Source organism: Dreissena polymorpha, chromosome 6, assembly GCF_020536995.1.
Source record: "Dreissena polymorpha isolate Duluth1 chromosome 6, UMN_Dpol_1.0, whole genome shotgun sequence".
NCBI classification, from domain to species: Eukaryota; Metazoa; Mollusca; class Bivalvia; order Myida; family Dreissenidae; genus Dreissena; species Dreissena polymorpha.
The window spans coordinates 106,009,091-106,021,972 of record NC_068360.1 but is presented as its reverse complement, the minus strand read 5'-3'; positions in this window follow the sequence as shown (position 1 = coordinate 106,021,972).

Genomic DNA, 12,882 nt, shown 5'->3' with positions numbered 1-12,882 from the left:
ACACAAGAACCTGGTGACCCAGTTGATTAATCCTTAATTTCTTATTTTATGGTAACCCATGAACAATTTGTGTAGATTTGGATGTTATTCATTTTAATAAATAATAAAATATAAATAAATTATTTTCAGAAGTTGTCTAACTATTGTGCTCAATTTTATCCTGAATGGCATATTTGCGAGGTAAAACCACATAATAAAATAGTATTTTTAAATCCCAGTGACACATATACAAAACTGACGATCTAGGATTTTTGTTTAATTTTTTAACCATCAAAATTTTGCTCTAGCAAAATACCAACGATTGTAAAATTCTATGAGTAACAAACAAATGATCACAACTTATTAAAACGTCCAAAAATGTATTATGTGCCTTTAAAATTGTTAGTCAATATATATTTAAAATATCAAGATTGATTTAATTATATACATACAGAGGCGTTTCACAAAATAATAGATTATTATACTTTAAAAAACTCATTATAGATAACGAAGTTTACATATGTAGTGAATGAATGTTAAACATATACGTCTGAATTGTCTTCATTAGTATCTCTAATCTCATGCACACGTTTTTGAAGTATCTGTATGTATACGTTTTCATGAAAATAAATTACTTTTGTTGGATGATGACTGTATTTTTAGGGCGATTGCCTTCTGTAATTCGCCCCATAGGTAACATAATATATGTATACCGACGAAAAATTTCTTTTACTGCAAACAACCACTTTGCATCTCCATATTCTGTATTCGAAAATAAAATAGCCCCAATCGCATGGTTTTAGTACTAATGCGCCACAAAAAGCACTGTGACGAAATACATCGGTATTTTCCTTTGCACAAATTGACCAATCAGAAAACCAAAACTATCGGGAAGTGTTTGGTTTTAAAAGCAAGGTGCATGTCAGAATTTGAATGGATTAAACGTTTGCAATCAGCTTACCCACTTGGATTAAATGATAATATTCTAAAGGTTGGAACAATTTCTAAAAATAAATCGATTAATTCATTTTCTCTGTTAGGTAAACGTCTAAGAAATAAACGTTCACATGGCATTAGGAAAAATGGTAACTTAAGGCGTACATTTAAACGTCTGCTTTCTTTAAATGATTGCTTCACATTATTACAAAATGGGGGTAAACATAAATTACTAAGTGCACGTTGCTCTCTTTCTGTTTCTTCGTTGGCGCATATTGATAAGGAATGTAAACTTATTTTACTTCAATCTGACCCTCTATATGAATGTGCTTGTATTATTGAATCTTTCACTGACTACTATCTTAAACCTGTTATTGAAAATGTACTTAACAAAACTAGAAATCGTATCAAAATTGAGTTTTGTAACAAAGGTCTTGATTTAATTGACCTTCCTAAAATATTCAATGATAAAAATGTACGTCGGTTGATTGCCCCTTATTTCCGCAATACTGAATCACCACTCATTTGTTACAAATATAGTAAACCTGTAAGAAGTATCGTTTTTAATTATAATTCTATTTCCACAGATATAAATGTAATAAGAAATTGTCCTACATTATGTGACTGTACTAGTTCTAAATATATATATGGTCCAGTTGGACATGTTATTACTGGGGACCTTAATTTCATTCAAAATAAAAACCTTAGAAATTTGCTACGCAGAGGCCCTAAGTACAGACTGCCTATTCCTGTTGATTTTGATGACTGCATTAAGAATATCGTAACATCCTTACATGATTATTGCACTAAACGGTGCAGGAAGGAAAATGCTGAAATTACTGCGCTCAATGATTGGAAAACAAAAATATTTAGTATGGCCATGAATAAAATATGTTTTATGATACACATCCTTTGGCCCTACCGCATTCACCTAAATTTAATAAACAAAATCTCTGTAAATTGCTTGAAGACTTAAAATCTAAATTCGTCTTAGTTCCTGCTGATAAGGCTGCTAATAATGTTATTATAATATGACGAGTGTTTTATGTTCAAACTATTTCACAAGAACTTTCACAAACTACATCATATTGTGAGTACAATAACCAACCTAATGACATTATAACCGACCACATTGCCCAATGCATAAAGTTAAATGTAATAGTCAATATTACTGACAAGAAATTGCCATCACTTTACTGGATACCTAAATTACATAAGACGCCATATAAAAGTCGTTGTATCGCTAATTCAGTGTCTTGTACCACCAAACAATTATCAGTGTATCTTACATCTGCATTGAGTGCTATTAGATATCATATAGCTAAACTTTGTAATAAAGTTTATGAAAATAGTAATATTAACCTATTTTGGTCAATAAAAAACACCTTAGAAGTTATTGATAAAATAGAAAATAAAAAATATAAGGTGTCACAGGTAAGTACTTATGATTTTTCTACACTATATACAACGCTTCCTCACGCTTTAATAAAATCCCAACTTGTTTATTTGATTGAAAAAAACTTTTGCTAGGTAGAAGTGTTTGTATCTAGCTTTAAACACTAAAACAGCTTTTTTTACTAATCAGATATTAGATAATTACATCATTTGGACTGGTCTTGACTTTTGTGTAGCACTTACTTTTCTTTTGGATAACTTGTTTGTTGAATTTAATGGTAAAATATTTAAACAAATTATTGGTGTTCCTATGGGTATTAATTGTGCGCCACGTATAGCTGACCTTTTTTATATTGTTATGAAAGTGAATTTATGTTAGAATTATCTAAAACTAAGCAAGTAGATTTGATTAATTGTTTTAACCTTACTAGTAGGTACATTGATGACATACTTAATTTAGATCATCCATTATTTGAAAAATGTATTCACAAAATCTACCCAAAACAACTAGTCTTAAATAGATCGTTTATATCCAATACAGACGCTGCGTATTTAGACTTACATTTAACTATTAATAATAATTTGATCAAAACTAGTTTATACGACTAACGGGACGATTTTAACTTTGAAATTGTGAATTTTCCGTTTCTAGATGGCAACATCCCTAAAGGACCTTCCTATGGTATTTACATTTCGCAGTTAGTACGTTATGCCAGAGAATGTTCGTGTTTTAAAGATTTTAATGATCGTAATCTAATATTAACTAAAAATTGCTAAAACAAGGCTTTTTGTATCATAACCTTAGAAATAAATTTGATAGATTTTACTCTAAGTATGGTGATTTAATTTCAAAATATAATGTTTCTTTAAAATGGCATTTAAATAATGGAATCTCCCATCCATCATTTTACGGAGATGTTTTGAAGCGTGTCCGCAAATTAAAATATGTTAAACCAAATGTTCATATTAAACTTTTCAATTTAATTAACTTGTTTTTATCAAAAGGATACGATGCTTATGTACTTAAAAACACGTGTTTGATGGTTTTCGATTTACTATATATTTCTTCCCTTAAAACTTGGAATCATTAGTGATATTATAGGCATTTTTCACTGTTGAAAAAAAATTGTGTCATTGTGTCGTATGAACAAATCTGCATGAAAACTACATTATAGGCATTTTTCACTGTTGAATAAAATTGTGTCATTGTGTCGTATTAACAAATCTGCATGAAAACTACATTTGGACTCAAATCGTACATCAAATCATTTTTGTCTTCAGTCGTCAAAACACCTATATACTGTTTGATTCCAATAATGTCGCTTTAATGGAATTACCATTTTTATTCATTTGCTTCTTAATATTAAATCACCTAAACTTGTTTTATTAGTAGCACAGCCCCATTAAATTTTTATTTAGTACTGCCCCTGGAATTTGTTCACGTCATTATTTCATTATGGATTTCTGTGACGTCATACGACCGACTTTCCCAGTTGTAATCTACATGCATAGGTCATTGGGTTTATAACGTTCCATTTTATTTATATTTTCTCTCTGATAGGCGTTTCTTGTTTGATTTAATTATTTTGATTTTTTAGCAGTCACATAAACAACCAAGCTATGTAATATGGAATTTTTACACCCATTATTGCTGCTTCTTCCTGTATTTGCGCGATGATTATCTGAGATATTAACTCCATGACGCTATATTCTCAAATCTTTTTCTATAAAGAAGGAATGTAGTTGACAATTGTTAATAGTTTTATTTGATCGTTCGTCAAAAAGTTGTAACTCTGTTACTCTTGTATCTTCAATGCAATGGAGTAATTAAATAGTAATTAAATTGAATGCGTTTTAATTCCCTTTTATTATTGTTTAATTTGAGTTAAAATGCTATGACGTTAAATTTTATTTACTTTTAAATGTATTAATAATATTGCTGGGCAAAGTGTGAGGTTGAGCGCTCTATTACCAGGTTTAAACCCCCAATGCTTTGCATTGACCGTTCCAAGGCGGTGACCCCAGCTTTATTCATATTTTGTGTTTATGTTGGTTTGTATTGTGCTGTATTGTGCTGTTTTGTACTGTTTGGGCAATCGGTCACTTGCCTTAAATAAAGGACCAACTAATTGTTTTTTATGAAAATTCAATACTGCTCCAGCAGCTGGAGTTTCACTTCTTTATATTGCATTAGTAAAGTGTCATTCGTTGGTTTCCTATAATTTCATGCGCAATAAGGTTTTCCATTTTTTCCGTTTTACATTGTAGGTAACGGGATCTTCATTAATTATCGTATGACAAATTATTAAATTCTAATATAATTAATAATTCTGTCCGTTCTTCGTTTTTCGGTCTTAATGCCCTATTCATTAAATTACAAATATTATGTCAACTATATTTTAAGTTCAATGAGCGTTAAGCGCTGACACTCTTTGATGCATGAGAGACATAAATAACCAAGTCGATGATATAAAACAGCCCATTTTATTCTCTGAAAGAAATATCACAAACGCTTTCAATAATATGTCAAAACAACATAAATATTTGCATACACAAATATTATTTGTGATATATATATAGGCAATGGTATTGTTAATCATTATAAATTAATCAGTCATACAAAATACTATTCCCATTTTCAATATAAAGAAGTGAAACTCCAGCTGCTGGAGCAGTATTGAATTTTCATTAAAAACAATTAGTTGGTACTTTATTTAAGGCAAGTGACCGATTGCCCAAACAGTACAAAACAGCACAATACAGCACAATACAAACCAACATAAACACAAAATCATGCATTAACATTTTTCAAACATTAACTTTTCTCTATCAAATCACAAAACAAAAAAAATATTAATTCATGAGAAAACAGTACTATTGATTTTGCTAGTATAACAGTTATAAAATAGTGACAATCATAAATACATAATCATTTATATTCTATTCTGGTACTGTGCAGTTAAACAATTTTCCTAAATACCCTAAATTGAATGTAGTTAAACTGAATGAAAGTAGCGAACAATAGTTTAAGTATGAAAATATTCATTTGCAGCAAACAATAATTTAAGTGTGTAAATAAGTCAAAAGTAACAAAAACCTTACCTGAAAGTAATATCACAAACGCTCTGGCGAATCTGCCCAGAGCGGATCTTAAAATATCATTTCGAGGTCTATTTCCTAGAAATGTAATCGGCATTTCCAAATACGTATCTCACGTGGTCTCACGTGACACGTTTATTTACTTACTTATTCATATTTATTCGGGTCAAAACCGTTGACCCTAAGTCATGGAACTTTCCAGATTCTCAAGACTTCTTTCCCCCCGTTCCCAACATGGAAAACAATTTAGATCGGAATGTGTTACTTATCCTTTAGCTGGTGTTTAGTTTGCTTTTGGTTCATTCATAAGTACACCAATGTAAGATTCCGACATGTAAGAATCAACATGTGGTTGATTGAGTACAATAGAGAAATATTTGTTTGCTGTAATTTTTCTTTTACATCTTTTTTTTATATTTGTTTATTGATTCTATTTTCTGTTTACTATTTGTTTATGTATTAAATTTGTTTAAAAACTTCATAAATTAAATGTATGATGTGACTTTAAAATGGAAAATATGCTTACAAAATGAGTAGTGCTTTGGGAAACCGGGTCTTAACGCAATGCGTAAAACTGTTATTACTGTGATATATTTCTTTTAGAAAATAAACTGCACAATTCCGTACATAAAAATAAGAGTTTCTAACATTATGCAATAACTATTTTAAGATTTTGTTAATTGAAATTAATTAAAACTATGTTAATTAGAATTATATTAAATTTTCTAAATGAGTTAAAAATGAAAATTTTGACATTACATTTATTTCATGAGATTGTAATTTTAATTGGATTACAAAAGCTTTCAGACTACTGCGAGAGGAAACTACACATTAGAAACCACCTTCATATAGCTACAGCACTTAACAGGTCATATTGCTGAATTAGAAAACAGTTTACCAGATGCATGGAAATGATACAGATTATCCGTTGCAATACAGCCACAACTCAATGCAGCTTATTGGCATCGTTATACATTATTTCGGCAAGTTGTGTATAGTAACTTGTGTTAATCGTTTTAACTATAGATCGATACAATGGCAAACACGTGTTATTTAATACATACGAATCATTGTTTGCTTATTGAACAAGTTGAACCCATTATTTCACCATTGAAAATCGTTTATGCGATAACCTTAACTGAATGAGAAAGAAAACTTTGCAAGATATGTACGCATCATGCTGTTATATTTGTTTTTTGCTTTAAGCACGTTCGTATTTTCGTATAATGAAATACACGTGTTTATTCACATGAATAGTTTAATTAGTTGTATTGCAGTCTGTATTACGTTACACATATATTTGTACATGCTTATTTTTGTAGATCGAGACAAATACTAGTTGTTATTTATGCAGTTAAATAAAGGTGATAACGTTATAATATAGAGGGAGCAGCGCGTGATTCAAAAGACACGATTGAAAATATAACTTATAAGTATAAATGTATCGTTATGTATGGTCATACATTTTAGCTTTGTGACATGGTGCAATGTAAATGTTTGTGTGTAATGACTAATTTCCGTTTTAAAATTAAAAAATAATGACATAATTATATGTGCTTACTTTTTTAAACTGGCAATTAATTGAATGTGTGAAGGAACTTGATTTGTGTAGTGAACACGAATGATTAACATAATATCATTTAACTGATTACAAACAATACATGGTTATATGTTTCTATCATTTTTATTTTTGAATTGCAATTAAACGGATACTTTTTAACACAATGTCTCTTTTTGTGCGAGGTATTTTGTGAAATAACTATAATTTGTTTGGTTATTTGAATTATTAGCGTTATATTGGATGTGGATAACACCACGATCTTTTTCTACTACATGTGAAATTGTTTGTGCTTTTAAATATTGTTTGTATGGTTTTATAATTATTTCATCGATGTCATTATGAAATAAATACTTGAAAACACTGCACAATTTACGGCACTGATCTTGACACACGTGCTTCACAAACTCATCCCGACGCCTTACGCATGTTTCAACTTTTTAAAACAAAATGCGTTCACAAATAATACACCATACTATTTGGATGTCAGTCAGCTTGATTGCGAGTAAAGAAAAACAACATATCCTGTAGGGAATGAATTTCAACGTGCAATCGTTTTGCCACCGTCAAATATCTAGGAACGTTTCACTAACCAACTGCATGTAATAAAATTAAGACACGTGCAATGATATACAATTCAATGGCATTATTTGTCTTGCTGCACGATAATACTACAATAGAAACCCAAATAAAAAGTGAACAACTATAAGCTGTTTGACATAGAATTTGCCTTAAGTATTCAGTCAGTCATAAAGACTTTATTCGAAAACGATGTTATTACACATGAGGAGAGAGTTAGTTTTATAATCTGCAGAGCAGAATTTTGTATGGCAAATGCTTTATATTGACCAACTATGCCTTTATGCATAACGGTTTACTACAATATCGGAGTAATTATAATCAATTTATTTTCTTAACGCATAACGTTCGGAATTATGTGTAGTATAAATTACATCCCTCTAAAGAACACATCGCAATATTAATATTTAAATTTTAATCATAGCGAAAACAGTGGTTTAATAAGCAGAGGGGGTAATCACGTGATAGTCAAGATTGCGACGTTCATTCCGAGGCAGGTATTTTTCGCCGTTACATACCGTTACAACTTGTATTTATTAATTAAATGCCGCTCACTTTCCAGCTATGTTAGCAAGAAAGTAACAAGCGTTTATTTCGTGTTCATATTCGCTCTTTATCTCGAATTTACTCGCTGCGAATTTTCTTTGCGGGGCTGGAAAGTGAGCGTAATTTAAAAATTAAACAAAAGTAACAAAGGTAAAGGGTATAACACGGCGAAAAATAACTGTCTCGTCATGGACGTCGCCATCTTGACTATCACGTGATTACCCCCTCTGATTAGGATGAAAGCATTACATGTCAGAATACAATTTGTGTCTTATACTTACGACACTAGTACAATAAAAGTTTGTGTGTACTATTCGAGAAACGATTATCGTTTTGGAATTATTTTTTTTCATTTTTGGTCATCATTGGATCGTTTTAGACACGACTAGTTTGAAACCAATTCTAGGATGAACCCCGATGCATTGCATTTTATATTCCGATGATCCAAGTTTTAATAATTGTATGTTAAAAGTAAGTGCATGTTATAATCTTAGTGTTTACGAACAATACTTTCTCTCCTGTGTTTTTAGAGTTTCACCGTTTGTTTATTTAAGAAATAATATTTTTCTATCATGGTTTGTTGTCGAATAACCCACAGTAAGGAGTATAGATGCGTAGGAATTAAATCACGAGTGCGAAGCACGAGTGATTTGATAACACGCATCTATACTCCTTACTGTTGTTTATTCGATAACAAACCATCATAGAACAATATTATTTCGATTCTAACACGATTCTGATTGAGTTGGTTAAAGCTTTTGGACGTGAACTATATGTTTCAATATTCCGCCCTTCTTAGTACAAAGTTCTATATTTAGCGACGTCATTAAATTGTACAAACATATGACGTCGTTTTCATTCTTAAATATTTTGCAAATGACGGCACTTTCATTGAGATCAACAATCGTAGAAACTTAATGGCGTCACGTTTATTGATGCTATTGAAAAGCTGATATGCCACTTATCACCAAATATACAATTTGTTGTTTGATTAAATTTATATACTTGCTACATTTATTACATTTCTTTTAGAGCGGGTTTTAGCACGTACATTTTACCGCAATATTTTCTTTATTTATTCGGAACTATTTTCGAAACATTAAGCTCCTCCTTGATTTCCTTCTTTGTCTATAGAAAACAAGTCGCATGTCGTGTTAGAATATATATGCAAACAATACGAAACAACGTATCAGTGTTTTTTTATGCGTTGGGTGAAAGGAACGGCAATCAGATAGACTTTAACCTATCTACAGAAAAATCGGATCAGCTTGGCTATATTCCCTTTAAACAATGACGGAAACACACGAAGTGTAACGATCTTTAATTATGCGCATAAAGAACAAAGAATTTTTTTAAATTTATTTGAATCTATACGTTATTTTATAGACTATACATGATTGCATAGTTATATTTATTTGACAAGCTGTGCACTTGTACTACACATTACCAGCACTGACAAGTTTAAGCAACGATTTGACAATTCTCTAAATATACACAAGCCATAAGTTGTTGTAATTCAGCTTGGCGAGAACGACATAGACTGTGGTGTGGGATAGGCATAAACTCTGGGTTCCCATCAACCGTGGCGAGTATATTAGAGAAGACACATATATTTGCATCAGACGGGGTCCACCTCACCCATTTTGGTCAACATCGCTTCTACAGGTCATTGCGGCATGCGGTTAAGAGAGCTGTGAAGAATTATACATAGAGTGTTCTAGGGGAGTACATTTTATGATATATGTAGATCACTGCTTCCTTATGTAATGAAATCGAAATCAAGGCTGATCTCAAATGTCAAGAATATTGCTTATTTAGAATTGAAAGCAGTAAGATATCATGATAGAAAACAGTTATATTACATTATAATCAATGAATCGGACGATTCCATTGTAACTAAAATTGATTTCGAACCAGGTGTACATTACTACAGTTCTTGTTTGATATGTCGCTACAGATTTTAATAAAAACATATTATATATATATATCCTAACATATAACTTGTCAATTACATAACAATTTCTTCAATTCAAAACAGCCTCACATACAGCCACAAACAGAATCAACACGACTGACCCTGCAATTTTGGCACTAACTGACAATACCAGACATAGGGCGGCAAGACGACCAGTCGTTGACACGCCCGGACTGTATGGGAGCCAATCCCAGGCTGTAAACGAGGCCAATCCACGAATTACGAGACAAATTGGGAACCAATCTCTGCCTGGCGTTACTAACGATATCGAAACACAAATATCACGACAAATAGTAGAAATTATTTCAAGTAGACTGGAGGACATAGTGGAGACGAACATATCGGACATTTTGGGAAAAACTTGCGCCAGACATCAACTACAATGGATGATTATGAACAGCAACTAAACGATGAGGGAAATTAAGCAAACCAACATTAGGGACCGCGGGACAATTTTCTGAACAACAACATGGTACAGGCGGACAATAGCTCTTTCACAGGTACTGGTATTCCTGGGAACCCATCAATCTTGAATAATTCTATATCCCTTTAACAGTCACCATCCATACCTTTTTATGCTTCAGTTCCCCTTAAGGTCAAAGAGAAAATTTGGGCTAATGAATTTGTGGATTTTTCCACTGCATTTAGTAAGTCTGCTGACACTTTGTGCATTACTATTTCTAATCAAGGCATCCAGTCCTTGACCCCCGTGGCCTCACGCATGTTTATAAGTGTTGAGCAGTGGACAGATGCTTTTGCCGTTTTTGTTTTCTGTGTATAGGCAAAAATATCCACACTCTGCCGAACAACTAGCGCAGTACTGTAACACTGTACGAATTATAGCAAAAGCCCGTGGAAACTAGCATTTATACGATACAAATGTTCGTAAATTACGCCAAAACTGACCATTCCCATGGGACTCCATTCATCACGAGCTTTACATCAAAGCATTGAATCAGAGGCAGCCCTTTCGGTCAACCGGCCCACAATCGGGCCAACTCAGGAATACCTGTAACCGGTTAAACAGAGGGGAAATATTTAACGGCTGCAGTTTCTCCCACAGATGCAGAACACGCTCCGGAAATCATCCCCAATTTAAATGCTGCAATAGATCTACAGGACCCGATCAATCCAGGTCCAAATCAAACACAGGTCAAGCACATGACAACAGGTAAAACAACCAAAACAGGTCAGCCAACCAAAACAGGTCAGCCAACCAAAACAGGTCAAACCTCCAACACAGGTCAAATAATAACTAATGATCCCTTACCCACTCATGTCAACTGGCATATATTGCAGACCTTTCTAGATGGTTATGATGCAGAGGACAAAAAATATTTTGTGGAAGGTTTTAAGTCGGGGTTTAAACTTAATTTCTGTGGCGATAGAACTAGCTCTGATAGCCCAAATCTTCAATCCGCAAAAGAGCATCCTGAAATAGTTTCTAAACAATTGGCCAAAGAAGTAGAAATGCAAAGAATAAATGGCCCATATGAAGAAAAACCCTTTGCGGAATTTAAGATATCGCCAATTGGCGTCGTTCCAAACAAGGAACCTGGGAATTTTAGAATGATTCATCACCTGTCATACCCACGTCACACTGGAACGTCTGTAAATGGTCAAATTCTGTCAGAGTTCACAGAAGTTTCGTATGAAAATGTGGATGACGAATATAAAAATAATCAAATCCCTAGGTAAAACGCATACATGGCCAAAACAGACATCTGTTCAGCATTCCGTATCATCCCTATATGTACATCTGACTATGGTCTTCTAGGCTTTAGGTGGTATAACAAATACAAATAGCAAAGTGCGGACTGTTTTTTGCGTGAATTATCATTTTAACCTATGTTTTGACTAAGCTAAATGAAATATCATTTTCTATTATAAAACTAATGTTACGCACCAACTTATACTAAAACATATACTAGAAGTCGTACTAGAAGTAGTAGTAGTATCAGTGTTAGTAGAATAATACTATAAGTCGTCGTAGTAGTAGTAGAATTTTTATTAACAGCAGCAGCAGTAAAAGTAGCAGACACAGAGATGGACATCAATTGTGTCCATAGTTAAATGTTGAAAACGAATTGAAATAACCCTTCCATATTTCTATAAAATAAATAATATATATCAAAATGATAATAATATAATAAATGATTTAAAAGATATAATATAATAATTAAAATATTTATATTCTGTTTAATTTAAGATTAATTTTCCTCGTCATACCAGATGTCTGATAGCCTGGCTAACTCACCAAGACTGCAGATTCACTCTACATCCGGACATCAGACTGTTAAGATAATCAAAAAACAATTCTCACCTCTTCAGCATTTTGCACCGGTCTGCGGCGAAATTTATATCGTGTGAGGTGTCTTGACCGTATCAATTTGATCAATTTTACAACCACATCGATTGTACATTGTATGGCATTTGCCGACACATGCTGCTCTGTTCCTTTATTCTGAAGATTCATTTATTCTGAAGAGCATACGCACTAGTTAAATAATTCTACATGTATAAACTGCAGAAAACACGAGTACATGTTATTCGGAATGCATATTCATTTATTTATTCATTATTTATATATCAGAAACAACTTCCTTTTCGCAAGAAAGAGACTGCCTTTAAAAGCAAAATCGCATTAAAGCGGAAAGTGTTTCTTCATTAGCCTGTCCGGACTGCCTTCAACTATATACTATATTTAGTACAATTATTAAATGTAATATTTAATATATTGTGTATGCATACAATTTATAAATACATGAACACTTGTATACAAATATCTATATACTAATAATATTATGCAATAATA